The sequence below is a fragment of the Equus asinus genome, chromosome 3, assembly GCF_041296235.1.
Source record: "Equus asinus isolate D_3611 breed Donkey chromosome 3, EquAss-T2T_v2, whole genome shotgun sequence".
Lineage (NCBI taxonomy): Eukaryota > Metazoa > Chordata > Mammalia > Perissodactyla > Equidae > Equus > Equus asinus.
Genome location: NC_091792.1, coordinates 105419258 through 105445194, shown reverse-complemented (window position 1 = coordinate 105445194; position 25937 = coordinate 105419258). Strand labels below are relative to the sequence as shown.

Below are 25937 nucleotides of genomic sequence, written 5' to 3'. Positions count from 1 at the left end.
AATAAATGTGTGTGTCTGAATAGCAACTTTTCTTGAAAGCAAGCCCTGCATCAGCTGTCATCAGGAACACAGATGATGGTAGATCATTATTGAATATCAACAACTCACATTCTTAGGTTCTGTGTAAACTGAAGGTCCCAATCCACATTCAGGTCTATCCTCACAGAAGATCAAAACAGGAATCACCTTCAGGGCAAATCTTACAAAAGCAAAGAAACTAGAATGAGAAAAAAATATATATATAAATTTATAACATTTATATACACAAATATAAACATTTATATTTAAGGATAATAGGATTTTTGTTATTTAAAATGATAGGATAACAAGGGACTAATATATATTAAAAATGACTAGTTATAAAAACATGTATTAAGAATATGTGGAATGAAGTAACATCAACAAAAATTCCAGCGTATATTCAAAGATTCAATAGGATTTGATGAGAATTTAACAGTGATTCATATATCCATTTAAGTTGCTTAGTGAATAGATCTGGCATTAAAATTAGATTAGTTTAATTCCTTTAAATATCATCTATTTCTATTCCAACTGAATCTCCGGCTCATTGCTATAAATAATAACAGTAAAAATTTTAGGTCACTGGATAATACAGGAATTTTCCATTCTTTGGTGACTTACGTACATATGGAACTATTTATTACCAAATTAGGAAATCTGACAGAGTGATCAAATTGAAGACTTTTCCTCAAGTATTTTTAATATTATATCATCTAGATGTCTCTTTTCCAAATGTAGTTTTTCAATTACTTCTGTTCTTCTAAATTTGACTGATTTATTTCTGCATTCACAAATTTTCCATTACATACACTTTTTACTTTTACTTTGTCTTAAGGGAACACAGTTTCTTTCTACTTTTAGGCTTATTTCTAAACAATAGCCGTTAATTTGTATGCAAAAGTAAAAGCAAACAAAATATTCATAATTAATAGTTTCACACTATTTTAGTAGGCAGTATAACTTTATGTATTTGCTTTATTTATTTGAGGAAGAGTAGCCCTGAGCCAACAGCTGCCAATCATCCTCTTTTTGCTGAGGAAGCCTGGCCCTGAGCTAACATCCATGCCCATCCTCCTCTACTTTATATGTGAGACGCCTACCACAGCATGGAGTGCCAAGCGGTGCCGTGTCTGCACCCAGGATCCAAATGGATGAACCGGGGCCGCCGAAGCGGAACATGCGAACTTAACCACAGTGCCAACCGGCTGGCCCTGCTTACTTTATTTTTAGAGCAGTGAGGTGCACAGCAATACTGAGCAGAAAGTTCAGGGATCTACTCCCTACACCCCCATGCACACAGCCTCCCCAACAATCAACATCTTCCACCAAAGTGGTACATTTGTCACATTCCGTGAAACTGCATTGCCACATCATTATTGCAGTATAATGTCTTCAACTGAAATTTTTCTAAGAATTTCAATGTTAACCATTTTCTTCAGGCAATTTAAAGATTGGCACCTGAGGGGTGCCGACCTGATGGCACAGCAGTTAAGTTCACATGTTTGACTTTAGCAGCCCTGGGATCACCTGTTGGGATCTCGGGTACAGACATGTCACCACTTGGCAAGCCATGCTGTGGCAGGCATCCCACATATAAAGTAGAGGAAGATGGGCATGGATGTTAGCTCAGGGCCAGTCTTCCTCAGCAAAAAGAGGAGGATTGGCAGCAGATGTTAGCTCAGGGCTGATCTTCCTCAAAAAAACGCCAGTGGGGATAATTCATGTGGCATGGAGAGGAGACATCCACAAGAAAGATAGTGTGGGAATCCTGAAAACGTGGGGGAGGGTGGGGAGCAAATCATAAAGTTGTAGGGCTGAGCATTAGCTGGGAATAAGACAAGATCTTCTGTTGGAACTAGATAAGGCAAAGCAGGATAAATGAAAGGGTAGAAGTTAAAGCAGCGTGTGTGGCTGTTTAAGGGAAAGTGGGGGAAGGGGGGTACATTTCGGGTCCCTCTCTGGTTTTATGTAATTTGCTCCTGCTGACAGACATGGTCTCCCGTTTGGAATGGAGTTAGGGGTGGGGAGGAGAATCAGGACAGTAGTTCTCAGTGTGCTGTTTTTTAAGAAACAGGAAGTGACTCATAATTTAATTTTACCTGGCAAATTTTGTGTTTCATTTAATTTGTAATAGAATTCTTGCAAGCTAGACATTACTTCAATGTCTCATCAAAAGCATTGCTACTATTCCCATTCATTCCGATGATCCAGTCTTCTAGTGGTAGAAGGGATTATACCGGGTGACGGTCCACAATTAATTTTTTGCACTTCGATTTGAGAATCTCAGATTAAATACAGTGTCTTTCTCCTCTTAACTTTATTTTCCTTAACTAACTTATTCTTCTAAGCCCCACTTCCTATTTGTTATCTCTGTTTAATGTCTTTTTCTTTTTTCTGTGACTTTCTATGCCTTGGGTATACTTGGATAAACTTCACAGAAGTGGGCCCAGTATTTCTACCTTGAACTTGGTAAAGTCTTGAGAGAGATACCCCCTTCTGGATCCTCAGCATAGTCATAATCCAGGTTTAAACACACACACACGTCTGAATCTACAACCTTAATGCAAGACCAAGGAATCTTATTTTAAAAGGTCTCCCCAAGCAGCTTTTTCCTGTATCCCACATTTACCAGTGACTTATGCAGAGAAATGTAATAGTGAAAGAACTGAACTCAGCTTTGGGAGCCTGCATTGTCATTTAAAAACTACCTCTGTGATCTTGGACAAGCTACTGAACCTGGGTGGCTCCGTGTTGTTTGGGAATAATTGTGCACTACGTTTAACAAACCTATCATAGTTTTGCGAGGAGCAGACCTGATAGCATATGCAAAGGTTCTTCACAGACTTTACCCACACTTGACCCTATCGGTGTTATTCTCTTAAAGCACCTTTACTTATCTCTGACTCAGTAATCGTATAAACCTCCAAGTTAATGCATTATATTTTAGGTATAATCTATTAGCAACTTCCAACCAAACAGATATTCTTAGAATCACTGAGCTTTCCTTCTGGCTGTCTCCTTTCCCCTTCTAGTTATGATGTGAATTCACATTTCCAGAATTCCAGAGAGGTTATCGTGCAAGCTAAAAGGTCTTTGCAAGGACTCATAGATCACAGTTCCCTTCAGAAAACGAAGGGGCCGTCTCAGTCTGCAGCCTGGATCAACTCCTCATTCCTAAGAGAGCCTTACAATGATAGCTAACGTTTTTGAATGCTTAATGTGTCCCGGGCACCACTCCAGGCATTTTGCACATACTCATTTAACTCTCAGATTACCCAGTTGCTATTATCGTTATCATCTCTGTTTTGTAAACAAGGAAACTGAGGTACAGAGAGGCTAAATCACTCCCCTAGGTGTGGAGCCAGGCAACCAAAGACGAGATACTCGTCATAGTGTATTCCTTTTCTTGGCAGCATCAGGATTTTGAGTGTCCCAGGATGGTATCTGTGTGCCCCTTAGCAGGATGTGACTAGCTTCTTGGGAATCCCAGCGGCTGCTGATGCCTCCCGGAGAGTGACGTTTCATCCGAAGGGGACAAGGAGGCAGCGAGCGCAGAGCGCCGAGCTCCCAGCCGCTCGTCTGCGCAGCCCGGGTCACCTAGAGCCCAGCCCGCAGACAGGGTCGGCTGGGGCGGAGCTTCCCCACCGCCGCCGGAGCCGGGGCCGGAGCCTGGGCCGGGAGGCAGGGGGGAACCTGTTGCTGAAGTCCAGCGAAGGCGCTTCTGCTTCCCAGCGCCGCCGGGGCTCCGTCCTTGCACCGTGGGCAGGTAAGGGCGGGTCCGGCTGGGCTGGGGTCCTCCGCGCCCGCCCCTGGCTTGGATGATTTGTGTTAGTGATTGGGGACTGTTACCTTAGATTTTGTGACTTTGCTCTTTACTTCTCCCAAATCCCTTCCTAGATCCATAATCACCCTCTGTAGTGTCACAGTCCACGAGAGTGTCCCTTTGGTGGCCAGCCTAACTTTGGGGGGCCTTCCCTGCCGGGGCTATCCGGACCACGGGTGCCGGTTCCCAGGCTCGCAGAGGTGGGCCTGGGGCGAGGGACGAGGGGGCGGTTTCTTAGCTAAAGTTCTCCAAAAACCCCTCTCCGGGGCTGTATTGTTATAATTTTGTTGTATCTCCTCGGAGAGCGAGCCTGATTGATGCTAGAGAGAGATTTCTAAACTGTTCCCTTCATCCGTGAGGATTCCGAGCAATGATTTTGGTGTTCCTGAGGCTGAATCTTGTGCGTTTCCACTTGCCAGGAAGGCTAAAATGCGGTTTCTTACCCGGGTCCAGGACACCAAAGAGCCCTCGGTGACGGCACTTGGAGAGATTTTTAGCTCTTTCTGGGGGTGAAATGGGGTTTCCAGGCAGTGCCAGTTTAGCCTCGCTTCTGCTAAACCACCAGGCATTTTCCAACAGCGCAGCTCTCCGTCAAAGTTAGGGTCTGGAGTGGGAGCAGGGGAAAATTATCTGCTCTGCGCTGTCGTCTTTGTTAAAGACAAGCTATAAACTACGAAACAAAGATACATTTGTTTATCCCCCATTTTCCCTCAGCTAGACTGTGGACATTTAAAAGATTTATTCATTTTAAAGGATCTTTAGTATAAGATGACATAAACTGTTAAGAAGACGCTGGGGATTTTTCCTGAACAAAGTATTTCAAGTTATTTTAACCATGCATCTAAACTTCTCTTTCCAAATCATTTTCAGTTGATAACTAACAAGGGGGAGGATGGGCAAATTGTGGCTTGTAAACTGCGGACATATTTCTGTTTTCAGCAGGAACTCTAATTAAACCAAAATAGCTTGTGTAAAATTATCTTAATAATGATATTTTAAGTTATGGTTGAATTTGCAGAATTGCTATGAAATGCTCAAAGATAGAACTATTATCATGAACAGAAATTTGAGTGGCAATTGTATTCATCTGTAAAAGCTACTATTGATTAGTAATTTAAGAAAACAGCTTCAGGGGCTGGCCCGGTGGCGCAGCGGTTTGCACGTTTGGCTTCTTGGCTGCCAGGGGTTCGCCGGTTGGGATCCCAGGTGCGGACATGGTCCGGCTTTGCAAAAGCCATGCTGTAGTACGCGTCCCATGTATACAGTAGAGGAAGATAGGCATGCATGTTCGCTTAGGGCCAGTCTTCCTCAGCAAAAAGAGGAGGATTGACAGTAGTTAGCTCAGGGCTAATCTTCCTCAAAACAAAAACAAAAACAAAAACAAAAACAAAAACAAAACAGCTTCACTATTTTTAAAGGTACATATTAATATTATTAAAGACTGGATATTGTAATAATATAAAACGTGCTTTCACTATTGCTTGATAATGACACGAGTCACTCATTTATCATTATCCTATCCTATAAGTTTTTCTAAAACCCATATAATCCAGTGAGATCTTTCCACCAGCTGTTGTTTCTTGATGTCTATAGGCATCCTCAGGAGAGTTTGAATCTCAAACTTATTTTTTCCTGCATCTATCATCTATCTATTTTATCTGGTATTTTTATTCTGGAGCATTTGGGAATACATTACAAGGTATTTAAAAGTATATATTAGAAATTTCTTGTTTTATCCATAGCTCCTGTTAATCATACTGCTTACCACTGTTCTCTTTTACAGGTGTCAAAGGCTGTAAGATGTATAGATACAAATTCTGTTACCCAATGAATGATTTGCTCCTGGAAACTTTGTTCATTTATTGTTCTTGGCTTTTGAAGGTGTGACTTTTGATGAGAATTCCTTGCAAATGCCTCTCTGATAAATATTCTTGAACTTTTTCACTGTTTTACACTAAATGGATTTCCAGGTGTAATCAGGATGCAAAATAAGGAGAAACTTTGTTCCTCAAAGCTTCATTTATTTAAAAATAATCATTTTGTAAAATACTACCCTCTTTACTGTGGAGACGGGAATCAATTTTAGGTGAACACTTTAAAACTGTCATACATACTAAAAGAAAGGAGGATAAATATACCTAAAATGTATCTCTATTTCTAAAATATATCTATGTACTCTTTTAATAGTTTTACCAAATTGTTCTCTTAAACACATGAATTTATTACTTGCCATTAGCCCAATCTTGACAGCTGAATTTTCTTCCTGTTTTCCTTTAGTTTTAAGTTCTAGCTCTTTGGGATAAACTAGCTCTTAAATGAATTTTCCAGTTGCCTTGAAACCGAACATTAAGGGTCCAGAGAATTGCATACTATTGAACCAAAGGCAGACGTAAATATGCTGACCCAGGATGAGTTACAACGGTCACCACGGCAGACAGATGTTTTGAATGGCTCTCATGTCTTTCACACAACTCGTGGGATCTGGAGGCACAAGACTTCTAAAACTGCAGAGATCAGGTTTTCTTCCCAGTCAGGCTTCTAACTGGCTCTGCACTGGGGCAAATCATACAACTTCTCTGAGTCTAAGATTTCTTGAATGTGAAAGGATGAGTTAGAATATGATTTCTGAAATCTTTTCACCCTTCCGGGTTTCACTGTTTCTATGGTAAGAGGGCAGAGGATCCATGGTGAGAAGACTCAGACATCCTTATTCTGACACTTGAGAGCAGCTGCCCTTAGGCAAGGCCCTGAAAATTCTATGGCATCAATGTCCCCTATGTAAAAAGGGCTCTTAGAAGGAATGAATGGGATGGTACATATGACTGTGCTGGATGCAGCATCTGTCACGTAGGAGTTGCACAGTGGTTTTTTGAAGGTGCTATCTCTGACACCTCCAAAGGCGTTTCTGGCTCTAGCAGGGGAGGAGATAGGCAAAGTGTGGAGAAGTCCCTCCTGCATGTTCAGATGGCCATTACCAGTATAACTCCTATAGTGTGCCAGGACCAGGAGATGGGAGAGTCAGGGCCTCAAACATCTCATGAATGCCTCTTTAATATCTCCCCATCCTCCCCGCCCAAAAGTCAAAGTGACCCAGGAAAGCACAAAAATTAAATTTATATTAATGCCACACAAGACTGAGAAGACATGCTCTATTTCAGTTCTCTTGTCAAACTAGGTTCAACTCTGTTCCAGCTAAGAGCCCTGGACACATTACATAAGGGGCATCAGAACAGCAGCATACCCCAAACCACACCACGCCAGTAATTTAAAGAAAAAAGGAAAGAAAAAATGAACAAAATAACCCCTGAAATGCCAAGAAACTAGTTCTCCCGTAATCTTGTTGCTACTAAAAGTTTAATATTTCCAAATATTCCAAAGTATATTTCTTACTTTATTTGCTTCTGGGGATGTGAAAGCATCTCATTTAGGTGCCCGTATGGAGTCTGGGTCCCCTGTGGCCCTTGCAGGTAAAGTATCTTCTACTAGGACAGATGTACCTTTTTCTAGTCCCACAGAAACCTCAGTTGACCTATCTATCTTTTCAAAACTTCAGAGAGTCTACCAAGCGCATTTGAATATTACAACTCTGGTTGCATTCCCACAAAATTTAAAAAACAACAATTCCTCAAAGCCAGATAAGATAGTAACAGCTAAGCTTTAGTGAGGTGTAACTTCACCTCCCTATCTCACTTACTCCTCCTGATTTGGGGATTGAGTACAATCACAATCCCTGTTTTGTTGATAAGGAAACTGAGGCTTGTCAATAATTTGTTCAAAGTAAATATGTTTATTAGGTTGAGGAATCACGATAATGAACTCATGTGTCCTTCAAGTCCACACACTTAAATTCTATACTGCAGGGCCCCCAGGCATATCGTAATAGCAGTTTATTTTCAAAATTACTGATTTCTGCCTATACCAAGATTTCCCAAGCAAAAGCTGCAATAGGAAGAAATAAATATTACAGTCTTGACGAAGGTTCTTATAAACAGAAGTAGGAAGCATCAATCACTTTGAAGCTTTTTCAAATGTCTGCACCTGGGTCCCACCACTGAGCCTAGTGGGTCTGGAGTCGGGTCTGGGTGTGTGTATTTTCATGATTCTGAGTGAAAATAATCCTCATGATTTCTTATAGTGAAAAAAAATTGGTCCTAACCCACATTGTTATTTGCAGCCATAGAAGAAACAAGTATCATCTGGGAAAGGGGGTATTTAGAGAAATGTAACAAGAGGCTAAACGTTTCTGGAATTCAGCCTCGCCAAAACGCCAGTTAAATCAAATAATTGTCTATATTAGAGTTTACTACCTGTGGACATAAAACACGATAAGGAAAAACTTCAAATCAAGAGCTTGTTCCGGGGAGGGTAGCAGGAATCTGTCACTTATACAAACTGCTTCCCCTTTCAGAGTGTCATCTCAAACACCCTTGTCTCCTTGAAAAATGCGGACATTTAAAGAGGTGTCACCCATAGTACCCAGGATTCCTCTGAACTTTCCCGACTTTCCCTGAAAATAGGGCATCTCATTTAAAGTCTTTAAATTTAAAGTGCCTCTTTAAAGCTTCTAAAATTTCCTTTCCATTTTACTTCCTGCGCCTGCATTCTGGTACACAGGTACTAAAGTGAACGTGAGCTCTGTAGGAGCACAGCCTCTAGTCCTTCCTATGCGCAGAGGGCTCCACATCCGCAGCAGGGCCTGCAGTGCAGTTTATGCATCTTCCAAAACCAGCAGCCCTGGGGGCTCACTGGAGACCAACCCACGCTGCCCAAGTACCCCTATCCTGAGCTTGCTTTTCTTGATATTTTGATTACCAGGTTTGAGTAACTTCTCATTTGTGGAAGTAGGGCCTTGAAGGTTCCACAGTAAGCAAAGCCTTAGAAGTTCTCTCTGACTTCTTCCTTGGCTCTGCCCTCTCCTGACCTCACTTGTTACCTACAGCCTTGAGGGTTTGTGAACAAAGACAGTAGAGAATATGGAAAACATTTACTATGCAAGAGTTAATATTGACAATATTCAGAGAACATATAAATTCATCAGAAAAAGACAACCCAACAGAAAAATGGACAAGATCAGCGTAACAAATACAATAATAATGAAAAAGTTTGAAATACTACAAGAATTACCAAAATGTGACCCACAGAGACACGAAGTGGGCAAATGGTATTGGAGAAATGGTGCTAACAGACTTGCTTGGAATAAGGTTGCTAGAAACCTTCAATTTGTAGAAAACGCAGTATCTGTAAAACACAAAAAAGTGAAGCATAATAAAACAAAGCATGCCCGTACTACCCTCAACAGCAATAAATTGGCATCCATCCATGGAGAAAAGTGCATTTGTGATAACCGTGGGGTCCAGGTAGGAGATTGTGAAGCCCCAGTGGGCTTACCCCAGGGTAAGATAATATATTTTGTATTTTTTATATTTGGGAAAAGCTCATTATTTTTTCTTCTTTATAGCTGAATTTTTATATTCTAATAAAATTGATTTTACGTATCATTCATTTACATCTTATTTTTTTAAAAAGCACTTGCAAACTACTCTCTTAACAAGCATGTACCCCCAAAATGAATATAAAGTGTCAAATGTGCTAGAAAAGACAAGAGGTCAAGATTCAGCTGAAAAGAAGCCATTGACTTTAGCAAGTACAGATTCAGTAGAAAGCGGAGGCAAGAGCCAGACTGCTGCGCACTGAAGAATGACTGGACTGAAGATAGAGCATTATTCTTCTTCAGGAAAAGCGTGAGTGATTTCTGGATAAAGAGGCAGGCTTGAGAGTGACCGAATCATTTCAGCACAAATATAACCTAATGTAGCCAAGTCACGAGAGAGAGAAAGTCCTTGCGATTGTCACAAGAGGGAATGATCACTCGTCACTTGCTTTTTGCTGCACTTTTAGACAGTTGGATCTGTTATGTAATCATAAAAGGTAAGTGAGGAAGCAGGATGCACTGTCAGCAAACATAATATTTCAAATGCTTATTCAATGTTGCTGCCTAGAGCAAACAGCATTTCTAAGAAAGAGTAAAACATTGCCCTTTTAAGTACAAAGTAATAAATTATCTAAATGTAATCATATTTTCTTCAAAATTAAAAAATGTGCACCCCCACCTAGTAGTGACTTGCCCAGTAGGTAGGATAAAATGCTTTTTAAAATATCTTTTGTGTATGTCTGTAGGTTTCCACTGTCTAGGCTTCATTTGTCCTCATATTCAACCTTTTTAAAAATACCACTTTCCTGAGTTCCTTTCTTCCGAGCTTTCATCAGTGTAACCCGTGTAGACGACGCTGAAGACACTATGTTTTTCTGTTTGCTGGCATAAACCCCTTAGAAGAAAATTTTGTCCCTATAAAAGCTATTATAAGGATACTTTAGAGCACCTCTACCACCTCTTCCAGAGACTGTGAGGGGCCAGGTCAAATGGAAAATTAACTGCTAAGTCTAATAAAAGGTAGAATTAAAGATAAAGAAAAAGAAGAATAAATCACTTTCCCACTCACCACACACACACATAAGTGAGGTCTCCTGTTTCTCTTTCCAGATGACCTTCAAGGAGGGGACCACAAAGCTTATATTCCATCCATGATTTTAGTCCTGGGGTAAATGGAGTTCCTTTCAAAGGAGGGTGATTATTAATTAGCATTCCTAAAAGTTTGCTCATTTTGGCAGTCTTTAACACTGAAACTGGAAGTGGCTACAGATCTTGACAGGTGCCTCCTTAAAACCTTCGCTCGAAGGGGCTTACTGCTCAGAAAAGAGCTTCACCAAGAACCAGAAATCTCTTAGCGCGACTGTCCTGATTCTTAAGGCAAGCTTTCTCAAGGCTTTAATCTTCACTTGTTTCCTCTTGTCTCTTTGCTGTAGCCATTCTTTCACACACGTTAGCTCTTCGGGAACCAGTATCAACTGACATTCTTGTAAAAAATAGATATACCTCAGAAGATATTTTACCGAAATAGAGTGAATGTAAATTAAGTTTAGTTTTATTTTAAAGGTTGTTTATGTTGTGTCTATGTATGTTGGGGTGATATGGTGGTGACATTTCCTCTTTTCTTTGATAGAACTATACTTACATTAAAAATAAAGAGTGCGTATAAATTAGGAAAATAATGGTATCTGATCCCTTATAATTTATAATTGATGTGTTATCTCTTAAGCTTTGTTCCGTAAAACGTGTCATGCTTTATCAGGCATAAATTATCATGATTTATTTTCTTGGAGTTCTTCAACATTAGGCTGTCTCATCCATCACTAAAACATAAATTAAAAATCATGTTTTTATTTCTTAATTGCAGCTGCTGATTTATAATAAAAGTTGATTATGTTGACTGACTGGCTGTACGTTTTATTTAGTGAGGATTTGCATGTATAATACCACTAAAATTTTCATAAGGCTATCATCCAAACAGTAGTATTTGAAAGCATACAATATATTTTTTTCACTAGGAACTGAAAAAACAAAGATAAGTAAGACCAAATAATTTTTCTTCCATACTCTTTTTTTAAGCGTTTTATTTTGAGATAATTGTAGATTCGCATGCAGTTGTAAGGAATAATACAGAGAGATACCATGTACCGTTCACCAAGTTTCCCCAAATGGTAACATCTTTGCATAACTATAGTACAACACCACAACCAGGAATTGACATGGATACAATCCATTGAACTTACTGAGATTTTACTGGTTTTATATACTTTTGTGTGTGTATGTATTTAGTTCTATGCAATTTTATAACGTGTAGATCTGCTTGACCATCAAGACAGTCAAGATATCTAACAGTTCCATCACAAGCATCCCTCATGCTGCCCTTATATAGCAAGAGCCACCTCCCACCTTCCAACCTCCCTAAACCCTGGCAACCAGTAGTCTATGCTCTATCTCTGGAATTTTGTCATTTCAAGAATGTTATATAAATAAAATCATACAATATGGAAAATTTTAAGATTACTCTTTCTCACTCAGCATCTCTATTGAATTGCTTTTGCACCTTTGTCAAAAATCAGTTGGGCTTGTTTGTGTGGGTATATATTGTTCGTGTGAGTTCTCTGTTCTGTTGCACTGATCTGTGTGTCTGTCCCTTCACCCATGCCGCATTGCCCTTATGAATGTAGCTATATAGAAAGCCTTAGCATCAGGTAGAGTGATTCTTTCCACTTTATTCTTTGTAAAGTTGTTTTAGCTATTCTAGGTCCTATGCCTTTCCCTATAAAGTTTAGAATAAATTTGTCTGTGTCCACAAAAAAAACCTGGTGTGTACTTTGATAGAAGTTGCAATATACATATGGACCAATTTGGGGAATCTTCTGTGCTCCTTTAAAAACCCCAGATTTTTTGGAGTTCATGCCATAACACAAAGCCTCCTACTAACCTTCCTTGTTGCTATCATCTGCTCTCACTTATCCATTGATATCTTTAATACCTGATTCACTTTCTTCCTCTCCATTCTTTTTCTTGGTGTCAGCAACACAACACAGAGGGCTCCTTGTGGCTTATCAGTTTCTTGACCTCTTTCCCTGAAATGATATTTTCTTCCAGGCTACAACATCATTTTTATGTTTTGCTTTTACTACACCATCTTGAAAGTTGTATTTCAGGAAGCAGTCTCCTCTACCCAGTTAATTTACTTTGGCACATCACTCCAGCAATTCTTCAACTGTATTAAAACTTCTCATCCAATCTTTTCAACAAACAGTCCTGGAAAAATGGGATATCCATTAAAAAAAATCTTAATCCATACATCACACCTGATATGAAAATTAACTCAAAGTGGATCAGAAACCTAAATATGGAACTTCAAACAATAGAACATCCAGAAGAAAATAGGAGGAAATATTTGTGATCTTGGTTAGGAATAGATAAAATTTATAAATTGGGCTTCATAAAAATTAAGAACTTCAACTCTTCAAAAGCTAGTGTTGAGAGAACGAAAAAGCAAACTACAGATTGGGAGAAAATGTTTGCAAACCACACATCTGATAAATCACACGTATCCAGAAAAATATAAAAATCTCTGAAAATTCAATATTAAGGAAACAATCCCGTGAAAGCTTGGCAGAAGATTTAAGCAAACACTTCACTGAAGATATATACATAGCAAATAACCTGTGCCTATATGGAATAGCCTGATTTTGCCGGAGAAAAAAAAAAAAATCACACAATTACATAACTGATTGAGCTTTCAATCTCACTAACCCAGATTCCACAGGGAGACTCAATCCTTGCCTTTTATTCTACATTTCTCTAATAAACTCTATCTTTTTCAGTTAACAGTTTGATTACCTCTCTTCCCTCTTTGAATCTCTAATAAACTCTCCTCCCCCATTTGGTTTTCAAGTGATGACTGTATTTCATCCATACAGTATTTTATCTATCCTAAGGATAACCATAAATATCTAAGAATATCCATCAATGAGGACGTGTCTTAGAATTAGTGGTGCCTAACAATCACTGTCAAGAAGGTGATAGTCAGGATACAGTTGCCATTGGTTACACTGAACCAACAGTCTTAGCTATTCATACTGCTGTCATTTTTTTTTGTCTAAATAAATCTAAAAGTGCATTATTAATAAGTTCAAAATAAAATTATGAGATAAAAAGTATTGAGTGTTTAACTGTCAACATTTTTTATTTTTTGGCAGTATAGAAAATAGAGTTGCATCTTATAGTTTATGATGTCTTAGATTTGATGAAACATAATATATTACTGTGATTTCAGAAACTTTTAAGGATCTGAGATGTTACCCCATTTGTGCAAATACATGTTTGTAGATAGATAGATAGATAGAAAGAAAGATAAATCAAAAACTTGAGGCAGCTGGGTCAGGTAAAAGAGCTTCATTTATACAAACAGAAAGGCAACAGCCAGGTTAACATTGCAGCATAGGTCCTTTATACCCAGTAACCCTGCAGATTAGTGTGATGAGAGCTAGATGGAGAAATGCCCTACATGATTGGCAGATTTCACTTGGTAGGTGGGCAAAACAAACAAACAAAAAAAGGTTTTTTGTGTGTTTATAAACAAAAAAGAAACCAATTTCCCCTGCTCTCCTGAGTGAGTCTCCTGGAGTTGTGCTGGGAAGAATCTGTACCCTAGCTCTTTGGGGTACAAATAAGCCAAATAAGTCCAGTGTGTCCAGCTTTCACAAACGAGAGATGTCTCCAAGGGTCTGGGATTCATCTCTTTTGAAGTATAAACATCTAGGAAGATAAAACTAAAGTCTTCATAGAAATCTCTGAGCTGTCAGTCACTTTTGAAGTTAACCTAAATGCCTATCCCAGGATGTAACCATTTGGCTTTGGGGGATGTTTCTTAGCTCTTTGGATGGGAGCAATGAACTTCATCATCAGGGAGACAAATGGTTACAGATCTAATCTAAATGTTTCTGGGGGAAGTAAAAAGAAACGTTCTCTGTATTTATATTATATGCATGTCTATGTTTGAGGGTACACTGAGAAATCCGGGGAAGACTTATTTTCCCACAGTTACATTATGCTAAAATGAGAATCTTTCTGCCTCAACTTTATCTACAGTCCAAAGACAAAACGCAGCAATTTGTTCTAGTATCAGCTTTATTAAACTGGGAACCATGTTTCTTAGAATATTTTTAACATGTATACTTCCAGCTTAAATTTGGCTAAGAGAGAAATCTCATGAAATTAGAGAGGTTAAAGGGAAGCAGTAGCCATTCTCTTGGAAGGACCTAAGGGTGAGGAGCAGTGACAGATAAAGAGATACTCAGCTTTCCCTCACCCTCCTCTGCCCCACATCAAGCTCTTCTTCCCAACTGCTGACCCTAAGGACCCACAGAGCTGGGAACCACACTGAGATGAGAGCTTCCCACAGACCTTTCTACAGTTCCCTTTATACAGTCCTTGGAAAGAAGCTGAACTTGTTTGGCTTCCCAGATGTCACTTCAGCTCCAAGATGCCCTTTGCCCCAGTGCTTCAGGATGACTATTTAGTGACTTTTTGTGTGATCTTCTGATACTCCACTCTGGGAATTCATTTCCTCAGCAACTCCCACTCTATGTAAAGCAGGGATGGGCAAACTATCTACAGCCCCATGGCCTGTCATTTTATTTTATTTTTTTTTTAAATAAAATTCAATTGGAACATAAATATGCCTATTTGTTTATGTTTATGGCTGTTTTGTGCTATACAGCATAGTTGAGTAGTTGTGACAGATACGTTTTGACCCACAAAGCCAAAAATGCGTACTATCTGGCTCTTTACAGAAAAAGTCTGTTGACCTCTGGTGTAAAGTACAAGTCCTATAATAAATCCTATATCCCATATGGTTCTTGCTTCCTGACTGAACCCTTACTGATATACCACCTAACGAGCACATATAAAGGAGGTAGCTGATAATTGATTTAATAACTCTTAGTTGACCTCCTACTACCCACCTGTGAAAAATTTAGAGAGGCCAAGAGTGTAGTAAACAGTTGGAGAGTGAATTTTGTTGGAGAAAGTGGGTGAAGGACTGTAGCATTTTCCCTTGTCCACTATTTCCCCATCCTGCTAGTACATACACACATGATTCACAAGCAGGAGAAAGGGATATTCCTATTAACATCAAGCCTAGTCCAGAAGTAGGATGGAGGTGAGAGTGAGTTTAAGAAGGCCACCATGAGTTGAGACTGAAGACTTGTAATTGACTCAGACTTAATGGGCAGGAGATTGGCTAACTCTGCCTACGGTAGCAAATACACAATTGTATTTGGAAGGTAATTGTACTCCCAATACAACTTCAGTAAGGATGCATGTTTCCCAGGGAAGAAATGTAGAAATCTATGTGGAGACATTAGCATCAGATCAGTTTAGAAATAACTCCTTCCAAGACAGCTTCCTTCAAGGAATAGGAGGAGCTCAGCAAAAAGACTGGAAGTGTTTCATCCAATGAAGAGGCTGAGGGGGGAGAGTATCTCCCCTCTGAATCACTTCTTGTCATCCGAATCAGGCTCTCTTCCTATCCACTCTAGCAAAGATAATCTCGTCTGGATCATTTAGAATATCTATTTTGCCAAATCTGATGACTACTCTTTGGTTCTCATCTTCTTTAATTTTTTAGGAGTATTTGTGTATTTGACATAATTGACTATTCTTTCATTTATGAAATACTTTCCTCTCTTAGATTCAGTAACATCACGGTCTCTTGGTTTTTCATTACCTCACTAATTGCACCTTCCCAATCTCCTGTGCTGGTTTGACCTCCTCTACCTAAACTCTAAATGTTGGAAGACATTGAACTTGGCTCTGGACCTCTTTTCTCCTTATCTACCCTCTGTTCATATGTAATTTCATCAGATTCCATAACTCAAAATACCATCAATATGCTAACAATTCCCAAGTTGATCTCATTAGTCCTTATCTCTCCTCTGAGTCCCAACTCTACAGCTGAGTATTTTGGGCTTCTAGAAGGCATCTTATATAAAATAAATCCAAAACAGTACAGGCTTCCTAATTTAAATAAATGTTGCTACCTCCCATTCAGTTCTCAGGCCAAACCCAAAGTCTATTGCTTACTCTCTTCCTTTCTACCCAACTCATATCCAATCCGTTGGTTGGTATTACTACCGACAAAGATCATAAATTCATCTTTCTCTCTCTCTATGTACTGCTCTCACCTAAATCTAGGCTGTCAGCGTCTTCCATGTGAACTGCTGGAATCCCTTCCTAATTGACTTTGCTTCTTCCACTCTTGCCCTCCCTCCTTTTTCCACTCCATTTTGCATATAACCACCAGAAAAATATTTTTAAACTATCATCCAGTTTATTTCCTCCCCAGCTTAAAACACTTTCTATTAGAATAAAATTAATTCTTTTTACTATGGCTTATAAGGATTTACCTGATTTTGCCTTTATTCTCTCCCCTCAATTCCACAAAGGAGCAAGAAATAGCATGTTGCAGCCAAAAAACTACAAATAATTCAGTATGGTTGAAGATAAACCATGTGGAAGTTTAGAAAGTGATGACACTGGAAATACACAAAGGGTCAAATTGAGAAGGACTTAAGAACTTAGAATTTCAGATATTCTTTGAAGAATTTGAGCACTACAATGACTAGATCAAAAATTATGTGAGCATTTTTAAGACCAACTGACTAGAACTAAAGTAACTTATCTTAAATAATGATATTTTAAATGATGGTTCAGATTCATTTTTGTAGTACTGTAGGTGTTTTAAGTGCCCCACTCTTTCTGTCAGCCCCCCCCCCACCCACCCCCCCCCCCACCCCCCCACCCCCCCCCACTGATTTCAGCAGCAGCTGCAGTGGACAGTTCCCTTCCCGAGCACAAGACTGACTTGTCATCTCGAAAGTCTGCAACCCACTCTCAGGATTCTCTGCTTCAGTGCTTCTCTGGAAGCAGCAGGTCACAGCCTGGAACATGGGACACTTAATGCCCTAAGAGGCAACGCTCCAGTAACAAGAATCTGGAGTCAGTAGATAAATGCCCTGGCCACGCGTTATGCTTTCAATACACTAACTCAGAGAGTCCTCATTTGCCCATAGTGGTAACCAGCTCAATAACTTATCTTTCTCGATGTTTCCTTTTACTTTCGCATTCACCCTTCTCATTCACTCTTCCAGAAATTGTCTCCCAAATAAACTACCTTGTTTAGGCTCTGCTTTAGGAGAAATCAAAAAGTGACAAATAATCATTCACTCCTCTAATCAAGAACCATTGAGAACATTGTGCAATGTGCTAAGAAAATCAAGTTGTTAAAAAGACATTTCATATAATAGTGGTAAGTCTTCTAAGAGTATAACTAGAAATCCACTGGATAAAAAAGAAACACCAACAATGTTAACACTATTTTACACATTTTACAGCCATTTGAGTTTTTTTCTAATTATTACAACTGACATGAAGTAGCTATCAGCTAAACGTAGAGTTATCATTATTATTTGCCCCCAGCTTTATTTCTTATGCCATTGCTATCTCAAACTTCTGTGAAACCTAAATAGTTCTCAGCTATGAAAGAGGAGAAAAGGATTTCTATTGGGACAAGGGGCTTATAACTTGGATTTTTGCTTTTTATATTTTGCATTTCAAGATTCAGCCACAGGTTTGGTTATTCAATCTTTTTTCTGTTCTTTTTACTCTCCTCTCACTCCTTTACATGACTTAATTTTTTTTCTTTTGTTCAACTAGATAAATGCCTCTTGAGATTATTATAGCATAAAACATTTCTTTTAACTTTAGGATTGTTTCTGCATAATTGCCTGGGCAAATGATGTTCTACTATTACATTTTCCACTTTTTATTGACATAATTACTGACTAAGGAGAGCAACTGAATTATGTCAGTTTCAAGAAATTAAGTCTATGAGACCACTGAGACATCAAGAAGTATTGTTATCTAATTAAAAACAAAAACCTGTCATTACCCTTTCGCCCCACTCTGTAGCACATGATTGCTATAGAGAAGACTAAAATTTGAGATGAAATTACTGGGTAAAAATCAAGTGACCTTTTGGTAATTTCTAAGACTACCAGTTTAGACGTACATGCAGCTTGCCACAGGAAGCCAAAATCTAAGAGAGGAAACAATGGAGTGGAAGGGTGGATATCTTCCTCTTATAAACTGGAAGAGAGCAGGAGCTGTGTCTGACTTGTGTGATACATACTAAGAAGATGCTCAGTAGTGACTGCTGGTTCTCAGTGTGCCCTCACAGGGGCGTCGTGAGCATTCCTTACGTGAGACAATGCATCCAAGATCACTAAGTACCAGACACATAGTACATATGTACAATCCATGTCTTTTCCTTGTGTCCCCTGTTTCTTGTTTGATGATTAAAATATCAATCATTGCTCCCTGTTGAAGCCTAAAAGTAATTTTAAAAATCCATGAACTAGCTTAGATAGGATACAAATATTTAGAACCCCCTTTTTAAAAAAGGTTTTAACAACATGGGATAGGTTTCAGCTTTGGAAGCACTCACGGTCTTCTAAGTAAGTAGTGCTCTGATGGTCCAGAACACAGGTATCATTAACAAGTCTGTATTTCTGTCTACCTATAGGCAGGCTGCACTATTCTAAGCTGTTCCTGCCACCTGTAATGTTCTATTTAGACTTCTTAGCATGTAAGTTGATAAACAAAACATTAAGAAGTAAGTCTTAGGAAGGGTATTCTGGAAATTCAGAGGCAGAGAAGTAACGTACAATTTTTTTTTAAATTTTCTTACTGATTATAAGGAAACAATCTTATGTCTATTTACTTGAACATTTTAAATTGGTTAACAGAGAAAAAATTTGAACTTGATGGATTGCATTAGTTCTGTTTAGTATTCAGAATACTTTAAAATCACATCACTGTCATTGCATGTATTCTTCAATAGTGGATTCTCTTAAAGAAAGATATTTTGGAAGAATCTTAACAGTTTATTGCTAATGCAGAATAAATAGCAAAATGATTGTTGGTGGAGATTGAGTTGAACATAAGCAGTGTAAGTTGACACAGGGCTTAAGAAAGAGTCTTGCATCCTGTGGGAACACAAAAATATATCTTATAGATGCTTAAACTGTAGATAAACTTTGAAATGGAGATTTAATGACAATTAGTAAATATTTTTACAAGTCTGTAATTTCCTCATAAACATCTTCGCAAAATTGGGAGAGAAAAAGGAAACAAAACTTAAAAAAAATGTACTTATTATTGGAAGAGGGTTAGACTTCCTCAGAAATACCTGGTGGAGCTGAGAGGCTATTTCATGCTAACACGCCTGAGTATTCTGATGTGCGGATTGTGCCCTGAAGGTACATGACAGCTTGTAGGAGTTCAATTTTTAACATTTACCTCTGAGCACTGAAAAATCTAAGTTATGGTCCACACAGCAGCTTGTTAGAAATATAGGTAAGACACACTAGAGCTTCTGTGAATTGCTTTACTAAAAACCTTATCATTTGCCACTGTTGCTAATGCACTGGGAAGAAAATCAAAACAAAATAACATACAAAAAGAAATTTCCATGACCCCTCGTGTTTCCCCTGGAAAGACAGCTATATGATTTTCTACTGCTTTCTATTTGTGGAGATTGTTGCAGGGACAGACAGACTTGGCTAAAAATAAAATCTAGGAAAAGTTAAAACAACTTGAAGTGTCGCTGGTTATTGGAGTTGCTAGGATTCAAGCATTAGTAAACGCTTATCTTGTTTAAATAAACTTTTTTCAGTTGTGACGAGTAAAGTCCTCTCTAAAGGATCTAGGAGAAGATTCAGAGAAATAAGCTAACTTGCTGAATAATAAGTTAGCAGGAATTTGAGAATTTTCTCTAGGCTGGGAATAAAAGGGGATTTGCTTGCTTTCTGGAACTTGTGGCTAGGACTGGTGGAAGAGAGAAAATTGCCTGAACGGGCAGGGTAAGAGCAGTTCCCACTGGTTGAGGTTGAAGAAAAGAAATTTTCCCCTGAGGAAAATATCTCTTCATGGTAGGGGTGGCTGAGAGACTTTAAGAAAAACGCTGTCTAAAGTTCAGTTGAAGGTTGTTTCCATTTTGGTTCTGCTGCAGTTCCGTGGCATCATCCCTGATCAAATAGCCTAACATAAATGTGCTCTGAAAGATGAGAGGGGAGAGACCCAGAAGGCAAAAGGAACGGAGAATTTAGTGAGAGCCAGAATCTAGGATGAGAAGGAACCAGATGCCCATTTCATCATTTCATCCCCTGTTAAAAAACAAAATTCAACTGAGCAAATTTTGAAGATCTTGTTGACTTTATTCAATGATTCATGGTTCAGGCAACATCCAATCTGGCAGATAGAAAGAAGCTCCGAAGAGCTATAGAAGGCATGAAATTTTATAGGCAGCAGGGAGCAGGAACAAGGAAGTTATACTGGGCAAGAAATGGATTGATTATTGCAAGGTTTCTTTTCTTTAGGGGCCGGCAGGGGTCTATTGGGCAGACGACCTAACTACTGCTGATCTGGGGATTCCTGATTGACTGGTAAGATTCCATTTCTGGGAGAGCGGAAACTGTGATCAGGTTGTCTCGGTTTAATAAGGTGGGGCTTAGCATAAGTGACTCCATTTTGAGCCTGTTTTTTTTTTTTTTTTCCACACCCCTCAAGACAGAACTGGATTTTTCACAGTCCATGGGCCAGGGCTCTACATATTTAAGAGAGACATTAACGTACAGGCTTATCTCAGAAATATAGGTAGAAATAAAGCATGCGCTTTTTCCCAGCATTTATTAGCCAGTCAGTTAGATAGTTGGTAGTGAATTTCTCGTGCTGCCTGCCTAATTTGTGAACTGAATTGCATATTTATTTAACCCTTTATTTCTAAAATACCCTATTTTTATTTTCTTATCTAAGTGTCTCTAACATATTAGTGAAAATATGTAGTTTTTGATATTTAAGGGAAGATAAATTTTAAGGAAATTTAAGGCAACATATACACTTATATATATGTGTGTTCATATATATTCAAAGATACATATTTATCTACTCATTTATTCATCTGTTTCCTATCTTTTATACCAAAATGAATAAAACAATTATAATTGTTAAAGATTATTATTTCTACATCTTTCTTCTTCTAGAGGCTTTCCCTTCTTTTTTTTTCTTTTAGTGAATAAATAATGAAACACAAATGATGGAACCATGTCAACCATAAAATCAATTTTCAGAGGGTACTAAGAAGAAAATAAATCGAAAATCGCAACACTGAGGAGCATCCACTGTTAACCTTTGGTAGACATAACTTCAGATGTATCACATGGTGTGCTGGCTCTGGCTTGTACTGGCCTGTGAGAACTAACTCTGTACATCCCTTCCCACCTCTCATTCAGGGATGTTCCCTTGGTAGATTGAAATTAGCCGTTGGGGGGTATTTACACCATGGATATAGGCTACATACCAGGGCTTTTGTTGTGTTTCGGTGGTGGTTGTTTTGAAAGCCAGTTATTAAACATTTACAGGCACACACACCACTGAAAACATTGTATGGACAGACATAGAATGACAGACATTTCCATACAGAGGCAGACAAAAATTACTTCATGGTATGCATAACATTTTTAAATGTCTTCAGTTTAAAAATATTCTTAAATTTTAGAAGAAAAAGAAGTGGAAATGAAATTATAGGAATTGCTAAACTTTATTGCTAAACTTTACTGCGATTTTCCAGTTGGCGGGAAGAACACTATTCTAGACCCTATGTAAGCTCCAGGAAACTCATCCTTTGGAGAGGGGGAGGAGAGAGAGTTCTCCTTCTAGTAGTTTATCCTGAGGACTCTAGACACCTAAGTCTCCCTGGAGTTTCAACTCCATCTCCTTAACTCAGGGAGTCCACTGGGTTCTGCCTGGGTTCCCGTTCTCTGCTCTGTAGCCTCAAAACTCTCTCAAATCAGTAAGATGGGACAGGCAATCATAAGGCTCACCTCATTTTCCCCATCTCTCAGTGATGACTGTCCATGTTGCCTGATACCCATTGTCTTTCAAACCATTGTCTCAACATATTTTGTCCATTATTTGGTTGTTTCAGGTGGGAGAGTAAATCCAGTCCCTGTTATTCCATCTTGGCTAGAAGCAGAAGTTCCATTTTGCTATTTGTGCAAATATAAGATCTTTTTCACATTGTGTTGATCCTGTGGATGCTTCAGCATTACTTCTGATGATAATCTACCTTTAAAATAGCTGACTGAGATATTAAATAAAATATCAAATGGAGAAGCCTTGATAAAATGAAAGGTGCCAAATAAATATTAGCAATTTTAAGGAAGATGATTTGTAGGTTTGTGATTTGCGTGTGTTCTGGTTTTGGTATAGGCCATGATATCTGTATTTGTCCTTTCAAACCTAAAACTAAGATTGTAAGGCTCCTCCTGCTTTTCTGTTAGTGTTCATGGAGTGGTCAAGCCTTTAGTTCTGTTAGGGCAGCAAGGATGCATGCCCTATTCATAATGTACATTCATCATCAAGCATAGTGTTTAGTAGATAAAAGACACAATAAATATTGTTGAATTAATGTACAGTTTTGAGAACTGCATATTACTGAATTTATATACAGTTTTGAGAGCACTTTTCACAATTAAAATTCTTGAACATCTACTTTTAGTATTGTTTCAAGAGAGCTCCATCAATATCAACTAGGTCTCTTTCCTTTAGAAATATATGATTTTAATGAAGTTTATCCATCTCTAGGAATTTTACAAGAACTAATTAGCATCACATTTATACATGTTAGAAATTTGTGTTCACTCACTTTTATATTCATATATTAAACAAATACATATTTATATAATGCAAATGGATTTTTTGCCATAAATAAATCACAATGTTAAAAGATTTAAGCTGTTGTGTACAAAATTTAGAAAATAAAAATAATTCTGTTAATAGTAATAACAAAGGCTCTCTTTATTATCTCTAATTAGAAGATTAGATGTTTCTCCTGTCAGTTTTACAAATAATTGGAATTTTCTCTAAATAGAATCAATACTTTGTAAAAGGATTACTTATTTACAATATAATTTTTCTGAAATATATTCCATATATCACTTTCTTCTTAAATAGAGCAATTATATGGGACCATCGTGCAGACTTGTAAACAGGGTAACAAGGAACATTTATCCTCAGGCTGAGGACATAAAAAGGCCCAGGATTGCCGGGATCTCGTAAGTCACCCACTTGCAAGATGGAGGACTGGGGTTCTTGCCCCTCAACTCATGCTTGGAAGAGGGACTAAAGGAGACGTGCAGAGTTTAACATATGTACTTAGTATTCTGGAGAACACAGTGACTTGTGTCAGCCTCACACATATAAGTGCCAGGGCCTGGCTGGCTGGTTTGTTTCTCTGATAGAGGAGCAACAGGGTTGGTGGCATTGGCCAACCGACACTCCTGGAGTCTTTCTGGACAAAAGATACATAAATGTTAACTGTGGGCCAGGGGTGATTGACACACCTGGACAGTGGTTAACCCTGATGCTCTACAGCAGAGTGACCTGTAGGATTTCTTGAGGCTGAGGACAAAGCCAGCAGTAGCCAGAGATGAATTTCCTCACATGAAGAGAAACTGCAGATAAGAGATCCACAGTAAGAGTTTAGTGTCTCTGAAGAGCTCAGGAAAGTGCCACAGAAGAAAGAATCAGCTTTAAAACTGTCCAGTCCCAGGAATACCTCAGGACAACCCTAGAAAGAAAAGTAGGACTTTTCCTGCCCCTTTCCACCTGCCTAACCTTGTCCACCTACAAGTCCAGCAAGGATGGGAACTGAGATTGGCAAGATGTGGATGACAATACTGTAGAGCAAGTCAGCAAAGAGAAAAGAAGACAAGGAGGCATCCTTGGTAGAAATTTAAAATTTTGTTTATTACACTAGACTGGACATATTAATTACTATACTATTTTTTATTGTCAGAAAATGATTATAAAAGTAGTAAGACTTCTTCCAAATTTCACCCAGGGGCAAGGGAGAAATTATCCTCAAATAATAAAATTAAAAAGTCAGCAGGATACAAATATAGTTGCTTTTACATTGCATCCTACAAGCCATGCTTGTTCAATGTAGTTGTGATATACAAATAAAATTGTCTCCATTCCACATGCTTCGGAGAATCCACCAATCACCTCCCCACCCCCCAGCTCCCACACAGTATCTCCAGGAATTCTCTGGATAGATTTGATGCATTCCTCTTCCTGTCTTATCCTTTATACCTGCTTTTTTCTCTCTGCCCTATACTAACCCAGACATTAGAACATTTCCCTTAATATTTGAAAAATATCTCCCACAAAGGCAATTATGTTTAATAGGTTCTTGCTGACAATTTGGGGTTATAGGCAGGGAGTAGTTTTCTGCATAGCACAGAAGTTAGTTTAAAATTAAATATTAGACACGATAGATTCTAGAATTTTCTTGCCCATATCCATCTCATGGAACTTCATTCTGGTCAATTTCCAACTCTTCAAGTTGCCCCCCACCCTCCAGCCATGTTGCTGACTTTCACACTCTTAGAACACCCTTTTTATACGTTTCCCAACTCTTACAGTTGTTTGTGGAGGCTGGGTCAGGTTACTTAACATCTTATATATTATATTGGGGTCCCATTAGTAGCTACCTCATAGTGGGAAGATTCAATGGGCTGACACATATAAAGCAATTAGCATAGTGCCTCACACAGAGTAGATATTAAAATACTCAGAGATAATAAACTGCTTAAGGTAATAATGAATTTAAGGATGATAAAGTACTCATCTGTCTCTTTGGTTATTCTACTCACTTTCATTATGTCCTAGAGGGTAAGGTTGGAGGTGGGTAGTCTCCTTCTCATCTGAAGAGACTTCCTCAAAGCGTTTTCATAAGTGAAACAGTTCTCATCCCAAAAGAACTTGCTACCTCCTTGAAAGTAACATTATTTTTTTCTCTGGGACATTTATGTAAAAATGTAAAGTAAAAAAAATTGGTAGGAGATGGGCAACTATACTAGATTGTAAGCATATAAGAATACGAATGGTTATTCAATTCAGTGTGCATATTGTATTTTATAGTTAAAACCTGAATTACTTTTTTAGAAATCAGAGATTTGACTCATTTTCATGCCTTATTAATAATTTCAACAATATAAGCAACCAAGGAGCTTAATAGAAGAGGGTCTGGGACATCGAGGGTGGCTCCTTAGGACTCCTCTTCCTGCATCAGATGCTCACTCTCAGGCCCAGAGTAAGAGATGAGGTCTCCAGGTAAGGTTTGTGTTATTACCCAACATAACACAGTGAGAGTTCAGCCCATGTAATAGCTCCATTTTATAGCCCAGCTTACATGACATTTTCTAGGGAGTCATACCTCATAAGACTATAGATTCTGTGTCTATTTGGTACCAGCAATACTTACACAGGAATATCATATTCAAAACTCTAAGAGAAAAGGCTCATCATCCTACCAAGTATCTTTACTCTATCTTGAGTTCCAATTATTATACCCACAAGAGCATTAGACTGAATCATTGGTCTTCTTTTCTTTCCATGGGGGCATTCTCCAGATGTTTAGGGGAGAAATGGATTACTGGACAGCTGCTTTAACACCTTCAACCAATTCACTCCCCAACCTCAGTTAATACTTCTTTGTTTCTCAAGTTATTATTATTTGTCTTACTA

The 25937-nt window shown here is 38.6% G+C and overlaps 1 protein-coding gene across 3 annotated transcripts in view; it reads left to right on the top strand.

Moving 5' to 3' along the window:
* The first annotated feature begins 3388 nt into the window (after positions 1-3388).
* NPFFR2 (neuropeptide FF receptor 2) overlaps positions 3389-25937 on the top strand; it is a 44572-nt gene continuing 22023 nt past the window's right edge. Inside the window, exons 1-2 of one of the 3 annotated variants that reach the window (XM_070505684.1) lie at positions 3451-3787; positions 20726-20791. The gene's annotated coding sequence lies outside the window, so the exon portion shown is untranslated. Of the gene's footprint in view, positions 3788-20725; positions 20792-25937 lie in introns of all 3 variants that reach the window. The other 2 variants (XM_070505683.1, XM_014847230.3) reach the window with 2 other exon arrangements.